General features: G+C 30.5%; 1 pseudogene; it reads right to left on the bottom strand.

Moving 5' to 3' along the window:
- Positions 1 to 4: 4 nt before the first annotated feature.
- On the bottom strand, positions 5 to 14,113 carry LOC130899620 (uncharacterized; annotated as a pseudogene).
- Between the last annotated feature and the right edge of the window lie 276 nt (positions 14,114 to 14,389).

Below are 14,389 nucleotides of genomic sequence, written 5' to 3'. Positions count from 1 at the left end.
ATAATTATAAAGATGCTTTAATTGAAATTGTCAATAAAAATGATAACAATTCTTTTTACAAACGCTTCTCATTGGTCATAATGTGGTAAATACGGAGCCATGGCTCGCTTAGTGCACTTAAAAATTTCAACAGCGGTTTCTTCTGGAGTGTTTTTCTTCTGAGAACATTCCTTTACTGCGGCATCCAATTGTTTTTGATTGACAATAATATAATCCAAACTCTCTCTAAGTTTAGTTTTATTGATATTAGCTTGTTCGTCCAGTATCCCAAGATGTGTGTAAATACAAACAGCGTGACCGCCAAATGCAGCGGTGTTGATATCGCCCCTGAAAGCATTTTTCAATGTTTCTCGATCTAAGGTAGTTTTAGGATCATCTTGACATTTTTTTCTTGCTTCCTGGTATTTCAAATTCGGAGCTGTTCGTGTTTCAGTAAAGACCTAAAAAGCATACACATGTTGTAATATTTCGTGTTTTAAATGAATAGATCTTACAGTTTTACAAGATTATCAGATGGAAGAACAGAAAGATATACACAAGAGGTCTTTCAAAATTCATGAAAAAGTAGACGGATTACTCAATGATATAATGATTTGTTATTATCTACTTCATCTTCGAATTTTGTGTTAATTGTACAAATATACAAACAGAAACATGACTAGAAGTGAAACTCTGGACAAGAGTCCCTACAAGATTTCTACTATTCGTATTAAAAAACAAAATATAAAAATAACTAAATAAAAATACAAATACAATAAAATTTCAGTCTACAGAAGGAAACCGCATTCATTAACAAAATTATAGGTAATAGTAAGAGGTAATAATTAGTATTTAAGTCCATAACAAAATTAAATCGGTATTTAGCGTGCCCGTAATTAAATAATATTATTAGAATAGAAGTCCTTTACAGAGGATAATGTACTTTCCAGTAAATATGCCCTCAAATTATTGCGAAATACAGGAAAAGATTATATTGATTTGATTTCAACTAGCAAATGATTGTGCATTTTTTTGCATTGTGAAATATTAAGCCTTTAACTAATTCTGAATGTGGGGTAGGTAGGTGAAGGTTGTGCTCCGCGTTCCTAAATGCTACGACCTATCTGAAATTGGAGAAGCGTGCTTTTGAATTTAAACGGATTCAAAGATGAATACGGAAGGAATAAAAAAGTCCCTGCATTAAGCCCTGCTGTTTAGTCCGAGTTAATATCTAAATCTCATTTCAAGGAATTATCCACAACAAGCTTTAAGAATTTCACAGGCAGCAATGTAATTTTTATGTGATAAAGTATTAGATTTAGAAACGTTGAGACACAGAAGATTAGAGTCGCACCATGATTTAAGGGTGATTAGATCACAAGATAAAGTCCTTTGAAGTGCCGGATCAGGGCTGCTCCAAGAGAAACTAGTGTCGTCTGCAAATAGACAAATTTTATCACTGATGTCTTGATAGACCATGTCGTTTATAAACAGAAGAAACAAAATAGAGCCTAGTATTGAGCCTTGGGGCACTCCACATTCTATTGGCTTGCAAGATGATATCGTTGTATCAACCCTTACAAGCTGACTTCCGTTGGTTATGTATAACTTAAACCATGCAAGAGGTGTTTCCCTGAAGTCGTAGTATTGCAATTTGTTAATTAAAGATTTAAAGATGTTTGATGTAGGTTTTTTATAAAGTGAGTATTTTTTCCTCTAGAAGTCATTTTTTTCACTAGACCAACAAACTTAAAATAAGCTACTTTCTTGGTACATTTAAAAATTCAGGTTTGAATGCAAGCGTAGTAGGCAGCTGAACTATTTATAATATTCTTATATAATCAAGATTTAAAATCTTGCTTGTGGTTTGTTTTCGACGTCACGTTACGAAAAATACAAAATTATCATCATATTTCATTATCATCATAACGATATTCAGTCATCAATGTATCCAATTTCTTTTTCACATAGCCATATATCTTAGTTTCAATTATTTTTAGATACAAGGATTATACTATTTTCCTCCAAAATTCCACTGTCAATATGAGTTACTATAAAGCTTGGTTAATGCAGCCAAAATTAAAACTAAATTAACATTAAACTTTCTTGTTAATTTTTTGGTTTAAGCAGTAAATTAAGGATATTCATGAATTACTTGTACCAATAAAATTTTCTTATATGGGTCCTTTTTCTTGTATAAATGTGAAAAGCTCCTGACACTGTCTATCAGTGTTCCATCGACTAAAGAACATTGCTAACTTTGAGACATGTCCTTTTCCTATTTTTTTATATTAGTTTTAAAAATAAAGCATCACGGCGAAAAGCAGCGAAATAACAAAGAACAATATAAACAAATCAATATCATCAATACAGACTGACCTAATGTATTACAATGCCCATAACCTTACAAAATTAAGGAATTGAACTAAGGAGTTAGATTTGGGCGAACTCTTAGTTGAATTTTAATTTAAATTTACTGTTAATTTTTTGCATGAACTACAAGTACCATTTCAGTGTCTTTCAATAAGTAATTTAATTTGTTAGTTTAACGGTAACTTTTAATTATGGCTGCATAAACCGAACTTAAGTCACTGCTCTTGCGCTTGAATATCAGCTGATATACCTTGAAGGATAGTTTTTTGACTGCTTTTGATAGTTGTGGTAACCTGCACTTTTTCAACTGTGCGGCCAACATTAAGATGTAAAAATTACTTAAGATGTAACATTTTAATTAGCTGTTTTTATAAGCGATGTTTTGTTTAAATATATACATATTGTTACCTTATTGCTAAATACACACACGTTATATTTAGATATTATTATAATTGAAGGATTATCTGATTATTTTCAAAAGACTTTTTGTCTACATTTTCTCCTAACAAGATTGCAACTAATAAATTTCCAAATTTGTTTTTTTCGTAATAATTATCAACATTACATCTTTTGTGATATTATAGGTTGAAAATATGCAATTTTGAGAAATATTATAAACAAAAACATTAATTTGAAAGTTCATTAGTTCTGTGGTAGTACTATGAACTATCTTCAAATAATTCAAATTACGTGCCGTGAATAAAATGTAAATTATTCAGTATTGTATGAACAATGTCATATCATTGTATAAAGAATAGGATAGTTGAACAGTGACAATGTTAAAACCATTTGAGGCAATTTTGCACGCCATCTAGTTACTTTTAAGCTCGTTCTTCATAAAAATGACCCGTAGCTTAGTGCCATCTGTAATAAACGGCACTATTTTCAACAACTAAATTTTTTTGGAAAGATCCCAACTAAATGTGAAGTTTTCTTTATCTTCGAAATTCGAACCGACAGTAGTGACAGTAGAAAGTGACACAAATTACCTATTCGATAGGAATCTTTAAAATAGATAGATTGAAATATAACATGTTTTCATCTCGAACCGAAAATAAACTTAATCTCAGTATTATTATATTATTTGTCACCAATTTCAATGTATAAAAAAAGATTTTTGTAATGAGTTCGTGTAGCACTAGCAAATGAAACAAATAATTTTTCATTAATCTGTTAATCACTCAAATTTGGGATGGAAAAAAGGATCCTTGCACAAAGGTATATAAAATATATATATATTTTCCTTTGGTGAATGAAATAATATGAATTTGCGATTTCAGAACCTCGGTCGTGAATGTATTTTTGAAACATTCATGTTTTGACGGTATTTTGAAGAAGCGAAAAATTAAGTCCTGGCTATATTGTATGTTTTTTTAACTTTCAGTTGATTTATGTGATTTATCCATTTTCCCCTTTCTTCCTGGGAAAAATACTTTTGATTTTGTTCCGCTTTCGTACTGTATTAATATATTTGATAAAATCAAAAACAATAACTTGTAAAAATATGTAACTATACTAATATTTTAAACGTAACGAGATGAAATATACTAAATATATCATAATACAATATCGTACTAATAATTCAATTAATGACATTGTAGAATTCTTCAATTATGCAATATGTTCTTTCTTGAAGAAATGCCGTCGTCGATATTCGGAACTAACTAAATCTATTTGTTGCTTATAATACTAAAGATACCTAGATGATAATTTTTTAGCATGAAGGTTCTAACAGGTCAGAGTTCGGTTGGGCAAAAAAAATCTTATGGTATTACCTAATACTTGGACTTTCAGTTGAATTGTAAACAGACGGATTTCAATATAAATAGAGTAGGGTGAGTTAAAATGTTGTATTTTCAGTACAATGTGAAGTTATGAAGTACAATATGAATAAATTGAAATAAATGAATGTAAATAAAAAAAAATGTAAGATTTTGGTATAAACGTCAGGAATCAAGGATTTTTGCTCTGAGGTAATTGCATCTTTCATATTAGATAACTAAATAAAACACTTACAAGTTTTAGTAAATGAATTTATTAGAAAATATCGAACAGAAATATTAAATAAAGTAACAATAATAACTACACTTTTTATGAAATTGTTGATATAAAATTATAATAATGATAGACTGAGCGTTTGAAAAAATTATCAGAAACTACAAGTAGTACGGTCCTGTATATATTCCTTGTGCATTTTACAGCTACAACATTGTTAGTGGGAAATTCGAATGGCCAACAAATTGAGTAAATTTATTGTAATTTGAAAACTTTTTCAAATTATTCACATTCTAATATTTTTGTTTTCTGGAAATTATTTTTTTTATAACCAGTACCCGACCCATTTGGACTATGTGTTATCCAGAAAATATATACAAAGTAGCTCTTAATATTGACCACAGAAAGAAATGGACAAAATCCACTAAACAACCTGGTTTTTCTTTATTCTTTTTGTTGTTGAATATTGGAAATCAAACCACAATCCACACAAATATTTCAATATTCACCTTTTATCGAAAATATAATCTAGAATAGACCTTGAAAAATGTACGAAAATTTTTTGCATCAGTCTTAAACCATCTTATTATATATAATAATACAAATACATACAAAATATATTGGTTGTTCAGTTATGCTGATTTATTGATAATTTATCATTTTTTTTTATTTTGTTTAGTTTCTAATGAACTTGAAAAAGTTTTACAATATTTGAAAGTCTGAGTTCGCAATAATAAATTGAAAATGTATTGCCTATGACTGCAACAGATTGCATTTGTTGTATACCCCTCAGGAAGAATGTTTTCTATTTTTCTATTTTGTTTTTCAAATTTAATATTATTTTATTATCTGAAATTTTCCATATATTTTTGTCGAAGCTATCAAGTACTATCATGGTGAAATTTTTCAATAATGTTGCTGGAGTTTCCAATGCACACTTATCATTTACACTTGTACACTGTTGATGTCATCAGAAGCTTCTAAACTGACTTTACAGTCTTTGCAATTGAAGCGATCTAAACATTTTTTAATTAAATAACCACAAAATATACTACAGAACAATATCATTTTAATGTACCTCGGAAGAAATTGAATTGGTGAATGAATCCGTTTATTCGGATGATGATTCTTCTTCAACATTTAATGAAGCGAGTGTTTTATTGTCATCTGTTGGTAAAAGCAGTATATTATCATCATCATCCAGTTGACTGCCTGCATTAGCACTTCTAGGTGGTCTCATTAAATTGGCGACGATATTTATTTTAAATGCAGCTCGAAATGCTTTCACTGTTGGGTTTATGTTATACCCTCCTCTTTGATGATAAACAGAAAATTGATTTTCAAGTGGATCTTGAATTAGTCTGCCTGTAAATAAATAATTGAAACCTAAAATTTTTTGATCACTCGCAAATTGTTTAACGGAGTTAATGGTGAGAAGAAAACCATCAAAGCTATCAGATCTGGTCAAATTTCCCTTTTTTCCAACTTTGTATAGATTTTCCAATAAATCATATCCTGCTAGCACTTCTGGGCAGTTAATTTAACCTTCATTTTTTCGAAAGAATTCGGATTGATATGCTTATCATTCAGTTTCTATAAGGCCTTTCCTGCTTTGCTCCTTTTATCAAGATCATAAACTTTTCGAATGTCAGATAAACATATGAACTGCCCATTGAATATGAAACTACTGTTCAAAAAATTGTTTCTAACGCATCAAAAAAATCATAATATATTTTCTCATTATGAAAAAAATAAGGTTGGTTTTTGTTAACCCCCAAATGCTTTATGAGTTTCTGATTGGTAGTTGATAAATCACATACTATGCCTATAGTGTCTAGTTTTGTCTCACTAAGTTTTTCCAATGCCTTGGTAATTATACACCATAAAGAAGCATATGACAGCCCACCATTCGATACAAAGTAGGCAATAGGAATTTTCCAGTTGCTATAGATTCCTCTGATCATGAGAACTAGAGCTTCACTGGCAGGGAAAGGCTTTCTTCCAAACTCGCCCAGATCTTCGAAACCCTCAATTAAATCTGTTTTCATGTTGTACTGAAGATTCCTCTTAATAGACATTTCGTCGAACATCAGTATGTCTTAGGTCCTTTATAAAATAATGACAGGGCAGTTTCCTTTTCAGAAAGTAACCATGGGGATTTCTTCTTATGTTGTATATTCACAAGAGATTTTGTAAAATTCGTGAGAGTTCCTTCTCCATACAAAACGTTCGCAGAGAATTGCGTTTTCATATTCCTTTTTTTTGTAGCTCTCAATTGAGTATTCAGGTTATTGACTTTTTCCTAGCATTGGTTAGTTCCTTTTTCAATCGTTCATTTTCTTCTTGCAATGACTGCTTCCTACCTCCAATTCCCATAGAACAAGATGAAAGGTTCTATAACTCTTTCAACCACTCTTCATCTTCATGGTTACTGATAGAACTATCTGTCATGTCAATGTTTCTCGCATGAATCGGGGCAATAAAATCACTATTTGTTCATTCAAATTTTCCCTATCCGATTCACTTTCTGAACCTTCATCATTTTTGTACCAGAATGGTACAGCAGTAGTTAGATTGATAAATATTTTCACTGAAATGTTTGCTGCTTATTTCTTAGTGATTTCTGGCTTAGGTTTGCCAAAACAGCATTACCTGAAATAAGGAACATCAATGTTAACATACATATTTATTGTAATGATTATGGTAACGTAGTATTTTTTATGTTCAAAAACTTGAATTTATTTCATTTCAATAACGGGCATAAATGGAAATTTCCAAATATAAACACACAGACACACCACCTTATAATTATGTGCTTAGTTCATAAACATAAAAAAATAACAAAAAATACTATTTCAAGTTTTGTGAAATATTAAAGTTCAGTCAGTATTCCGTTAGTTGTGTTTATTTATAAGTTTGAAATATTTCTTCTAAGTTTAAATTTAGGTATGATTCAAGTACTTTTGATAAGTTTATAAAATTGAATGGATTTGGAATTTGTAATAAATCATTGTACTCGTATAATACGCAATGTGACCATAATACAAATAAACTCATTACCTATCAGAAAAAACTATTGGCACGAATTATCTTTTATTTTACGATAATTAAATACCTACTTATGTTTAGTATTGAACATTTGTAAACAGTCATTTATTCACATTAACTATTTTTTATTCCCTTATGAAAAATAATTGTCTTAAGAATAACTCACCCGAGTAGATTATCCATTTTTGACATCTGGTAGGGTCTGACAGGATCTGATCTCTTACTTAGTCCACACTTTAAATAAACACACTTATTTCCAGCCATTTCTAAAAAATTGAAAAGAAGAAGTGATTATTTGTTATATAAATACATTTTAGTAAGTAGTTCGCTAAATATACAGTTTTTTTTTTTCGAAATTTTAAGCTGTAGCATTTATACATCTAGCGCCTCTTATAATTTGAATTTATTAACTGCATATTAATTGTAATAATATCCACTTACCTTAAAAATGAAATATATATCCAAGTTGAAAGATTCTCAAATAAAAAAATAATCCAATTGCACAACCAACGAAACTCAGCAAAAACACAACGAACACGATATAATAATGAACTCAAATTGCAACTTTACTTATAGGCACCCAAAATAAGAAACTTTAGAACACAGCTTAAGGGTTAAATATAATATTTTAAATAATTTTGGCGCCATCTGTTATTGAGATTATTCGGCAACCAAAGCTAAGAAAACACGTAATTCAAACTACGACATACAGTAAGAAAAGACGTGTTGTTGACGCCAATTCTCCACTGCCATCTATCCTATTCTTTATACAATGGTCATATTAAAAGTTCAGGCTCAGATCCGAAGTCTACGTCAATTTGGTTAGAAGTAAAAACATTGTGATTCTTTTAAATATAGGTGATGTCTTGTATATAATTAGTTGAAGTTTCTAACTAACTCTGGTATTTCAAACAAGATACGCTGTACACACTACAGCAAGCTCAAAATAGCGTCATGTCGTTGTGCTTGATACAAACAGACAGTCGATTGTAGCATACCCCGGGGAATGATAGAAAATTACTTTACGAAATGAACTTCATATATCAATTTAGTTGTGTCAAGAATACGCATTAACAGAATGTGCTTTTATTCATCTAATTCTGAGCGGAATTACTTTCAAGCCAAAGAATGTATACGGTAAACTAATAATCATTTCAACTCACCTCAAGTACAAATAATAAAAAAATAATTACAAAGAGTATTAGAGACTTCATTTCACTATTAAAGAAATAGAAAATGTCTTAACGCACTTTTGTGTCACAAAGAAATGTTTCCGACAAGAATGTCTTGTTGAAAGAAGCTTAAATTAAACAATTGAATAACAACGAACTAACAAATGTATGATATCCTGAGTAAATATTATCTTGTTAAATAGATGCACAATAGGGCCGGTAGGTAACAAAATTATCTGCCCTTCGGAAATAATAGGTTATTAAATTTATATCTCAATATTTGTTATTAACGATATACCAAAAATTATTCCATCCATTGCATAACGAACTCAATAATAATTTTATTTAAACTTTGTGATTATTATTTATGAAGTGTGTTGATTCAAATCGGGTTATTCAATTCAGAGTTTATTAATTGAAACACTTTACTCAACTCACTTTGTTTGTCTGTCTTGATGGAAGTTGACAATCAATATTTAACTAACTTCCAATTAATCTATTGATTTTAATTTTCGCAGAATTGTTTAACTCCTATCAAATGGGAACACCACAAACCATTGATTATTTCTTGGTAATTAATAAAACTCTTTTTTTCCACATAGAGATGGTGTAGTAGTTTATTTTGTAAGCATTTGGTCTCGTGATGCTGCAGAAGTCTATTATGTAAGTATCATAATTATAAAAAACGAGATGGTCTAGCAGTTAGGTCGCGCCATACTACCCACCTCTTTGCTAAAGGAAAAACGTACTTCCATTTTTTTTCTTCGCCAATTGAATTTCGAACCATTATAGTCCAGGCTTCCAAAGTTATGACCTCCGATTTCCATGAACTTGCATGGATTTTGCTCTAGAGGTGAGCTCCATCCCAACTAGGAGGTGAAAATTTTTGATTGATAGAGGAGCAAATTTCAAACAAAAAATTACCTTAGCATTTTTTTTGAAAATCAATAGTTTTATAGTTAAGTGCCATTAAAAAATTGAATTTTTTTGAAAAAACCACGTTTTATATCGATTTTCCATGAGTAACTCAAAAACTTTTGATTTTTCATGAATAACTCAATTATTTTGATTTTAACAAAAAAAATGTAAGAAACCAAAATGAAGCTTATAAAAAAACGAAGAAATTGGTTTTTTTAAATTTGCTTTAGGCATAATATAAACCGAGTTATGATTTATTGAAAGTTGAATGTTTCTATCGAACGAAAATTTTCCAAAATCCAACGTAGAGTAACGGAAAAAAAGTACTTTTAAAAAGCTTTAAAATGAGCGTTAGTAGAACTCTTTAGCGTAAAAACTGAGAAAGTTATGGCCGATGAAAATCGACTTATATTTTGTAGAAAAAAAACTCAATCTCACCATTAGCAATAGTACCCAAATCACAATAAAAATATCCAGTGATGATTTACTTTATTTACGAACTAATAATAATTTCTGGACATTTGAATGATTTAGAATGCATGATTTCGAAACAAATTATGTTTAAAGTAGAAAAATCAGTTTAGAAATTTTAAAAAATTTCTCTTCCTTTTCAAAATTTCTGAAAAACCTTAGCATATATTATATACATAAAAATTGATAGGGAAAAACAGTGACTATTTTTTTAAGAAATATTTTACTTTTTTTAGGTTTTTTGTAACTAAGGTATGACCTCAAAAATACGTATACTAACGTATGACTGATTCCATTTTCGAACCCTTTAAAGGTTGCCCTTAAAAAATTAGAGGACTTAAGAAATTTAGAACGTTTATAAACTTATACGTTATATAATTCTCTATAAGATATGTCCAAGACACTAAATCAATTTTTTTTTTTAATTTTGGAGCAGGTAGATTTTGAAATATCAGTGAAATTATGCAAGCAGCAAGCACCAGCACAGGTGACGCTAATATAAAGGTTAGTATTTGTAATTGAAGTAAAAATATTAGAAATAAAAAATCAATTAACATCAATAACTAAACTTTTATCCTAATTTTTGAATGTTAACAATAATAGTGCAACTACTGTTACCAGAAACATTTATTGTAGGAATTACTAGATGTACTTCTTTATTTTCAATAATGCTGGAAGATATGTTGTTTCTGTTCAACACTTGTACAAAAGTTTCACCCCTTGTACCATTCTTGCTATTTTCTTTTTGCACTAATAAACTCTTCCAACCACCATGCCGTTTTAAAACTTTGACATCAGTCCCAGCGTTGGTCAACAGCGTTGATGAAGTCCTTCTGAAGCAATGACCTTTCTGGATGCTCAAGATTGAGGAATTCAGCAATTTTTTGAGATGCCCCGCCAATAGTGTGTATTCCAGCTCTTTGACCTATGCATTTTCCTTGTCTGTAGCCTATCAAAAGTGCTTTTAGTGAAAGGTGTTTTTGCAAGTTTTTATATTTTCTGAACATATTCAAATATTGCACCGCATTGCTGTTGATCCCAGTAAAAACCCGTCGAACATGTGTTTTTGTGTTATTAATACAAATCCCTAACTGAGAACCAGTTTCCTCTACAATGTATACTTCCAAATTATAAATGTCTTCTCTTCGACAACCTCCAGCAATGCCAATTAATGCGATAACTTTCACCAGTAAATATTCTTTTTCCTTTGTTAGCACCTTCGACTGGTATGGATGGTGGTCCACACTTTGTTTTTTTTTAAGCTTAGAATAATAGAAAATATTGACAATCTTATTAAAACCATAATCATTGATTTGACCATCGAGTATTTAGAAAGTGTCAGCTATAGGGTCTGGCTCTGGTGTTTACCTTATGTATTTTACCAGCATAATTCAAATTATAGGAATCTGTTGCCCAACGTACAAAAATTTAATTTAACTTACCTTATAATTCAAAAGAACTGAACAACCTGGTTCTAACTGATCTTTGCCTACAAATGAGAGAATGCTTACATAATGTTCACTACCAACAGAGGTATATACAATAGCATGGTTGTCAGCAATTATTTCTTCCAAAGTGCCAACGGACATTGGGGTCCCTAAACAAGAAATTAAATGGTAATTATCTAGATTAGGTTTGGTTTGTTACAGAAAAAATTACACTGAACAAAAATATATATAAATAGGGCACAGAAACCATCCTTTCAGGTACTTTTTTTCGTCTGAGGAATCAAATAATTGTAATGATTTTTCAGTAATTGTAATATTTAAATTAATTGTTGAAAAGAGATAAAAGAGGGACAGAATATGATAGTGTAAAAAATTGGTTTAAAGTTTAAACAACAACCCCCCCTCGTCACATCTCCTTTTACCCATCTCAACTATGGATTTTATGAAACTAGACAACAATACTTGAATTTTATTAAATGATCACTTAAAAATTAATGGGTGAAAGGAGTGAAACTTTAAATCAAGTTTTTAAACTGTCCTATTCTTTCCCTCTCTTATTTTTTTCAGATATTACAATCATTGAAAAATTATTGTAATGATTTGATTTTTCAAAGGAAAAGAGTAATATATATATATATATATATATATATATATATATATATATATATATATATATATATATATACATGTACAATGTAATTTATTTTTTCTATAACATAGTAAAATTTTAATGAAATCAGTAGTAATTATCACCATTTACCATTCGCAATTGTCATAATGGATCCCCTTAACATTTTATTAAATCAAAATTATTGCAACAGTATTCCTAACGAGATTTTTGTACTGTTATTGATCAAAATAGAATCATCTACATATTTTCAGAAGGAATAATTTGAAAAGTAAATGATGACTAACGAGTTAATACTTCTAAGATCGTCCACTTTTGATCGCTCCTCTTCATTTTTTGCTTCTTGTGGTTTCAGTCTTTCCTGGTTACGGATAAATTCTTCTTCCATCAGTAAATAGTCCATTATTTTTTCTAACTTACTGTACTGCAGGAAGTTTTAAAGCTGTATCTGGTCCTTTTGTACGTCTTTTCTTTTTACCAACCCTAGTGGGAATTAGGAGTTCATACTTTTTCTTTCTTTCTCTTCTTCCTTGTCACTTCCTCCAGGCCCAGACTGATTTTGTCCCTAAATTGTAAAGTTACAATATTAAATTTGGATATTATTTACAATATTAATATTATTTACCATTGATTATCAAACTGAATCAATTGGATTTATTTTGAAAAACGTTACTCTTTCTGAAAACCAAGAAACTAACAAGTTCTTACCTGGCAACTATCAACAACGTCACTTGTCTCTTGTCAAAATCCATTTTTCGCAACTAGCGGATTTAATATTTCCAATTGAATATATTTTTATTAAATATATGTTAGAGGTAGATGACGAATTTGGCTCTCGGCCGAAATATTTGGACATATCGTTATAGGGTTATACTAAACATGCCAGATGCCGGAACAGCCGTACGGCATCTGGCATCTGGATAACATTATTCTATTACTATTACTATTAATATTACTATTACATTTTAATTTATTTATTACACATTTGCATTTCTTGTTGCCATATCTATTGTTTACGACAGTTGCGCCGCACAAATCCCTGCGAAGAAACAGATTCTTTTGGTGCAATTGTTCGCAAACTGAATTTTATGTCATTGCATATAGTTTATCTAAAACACCAGTTGATGTACATTACGAGGAGCCAGAATGGATAGGCAGACGAGGATTCGTTGAGTGGCCCGTACGGACATGTGACCTGACACCTTGTGATTTCTTCCTGTGGGGTTCTCAAGGAACGCGTTTTTGCACCCTTCCTGACCGCTGGACTGCGGTTGAAAAAAAAATTGAAACTTTTCACGCCTTTCCGTTGAGAAGCGTTACTGTGAATGCATTGATCAATTTCAACACTTACAGTAACCTTTTTCGAATTCTTTTTGTGTTTTCTTTAAAGGATCCATTGTTACCCTGCATTTTTTTCTTCTAATGCAAATTTGTTGCCTGATTTATGCTAACCTGTGTATTCTACGAATTCTACATAGCACTATTGTCCAGTTTCTTAAAATTACGTTTTCTTTTATATTTCTTCTAGAAAACACGGAATATTCAGTATATTCAGAAATCTTGAAAATTCCCTCTTCTATTTTACTTGATCCCACGTATTCTGTCCTAGTATTTTTCAGAGAAACTTTATAGAATAAACACAACATTCTACATTTTATTGCTTGTATAAAAGTTTCTAGAATAAATCAACAGAGAGATACTCAAGAACAACTGGTCTTTAGTGAATAGCAAAATAAGATTTCTTCTTCAAATGCTCCATTGAAAGTAAACCTTACAAAACATAATAAATTAGCATTGTCAGCAATATCTGTACTTTCGTCCAATTGTAAAGAATAAAAATCACTTTCTTTCAAAGCAGATATTAAACTCTCCTTTACATTGATAGACAGTTCCTTCGATATTTTGCCTATCTGTTGACCTGCTTTTTCGTCAAGCAGAAGTGAGGATATTATTTTTGCCTCAGGCAAAATAAGGTTGTCACCTGCTGTGTGAAGAGCGCCATTTTTTGCTATTAGCAATGACAGCTGGTATGAGGCCGTGGTAATTTTTTTATTACCTTGCCCCAACGACACATTCTCCATATTCGACCGAGTCGAAAATAGTTCTGTTTTCTTCTTTTGAAAATATATCAAAGATTTATTTGAGCATTGGGGATGTTTTGTTGTAATGTGCCTTTGAAGTTTTAAGGGCTTCATACTTTCATTTGCCAAGGTTTCAAAGCAAATTACACATTGAGGTAGAGGTTCTTCATCGGTACCAATGAACGTAAATCCATATTGGAGGTATTCAGAACAATATTTTCGAAAAATCTTTTTCACTTTTTTAACATTTGATGATGTTTGAGGCACTATAACGTA

Source organism: Diorhabda carinulata, chromosome 11 (genome assembly GCF_026250575.1).
Source record: "Diorhabda carinulata isolate Delta chromosome 11, icDioCari1.1, whole genome shotgun sequence".
NCBI lineage: Eukaryota > Metazoa > Arthropoda > Insecta > Coleoptera > Chrysomelidae > Diorhabda > Diorhabda carinulata.
The sequence above is the reverse complement of the archived record's forward strand: the minus strand, read 5'-3'. Positions and strand labels throughout refer to the sequence as shown.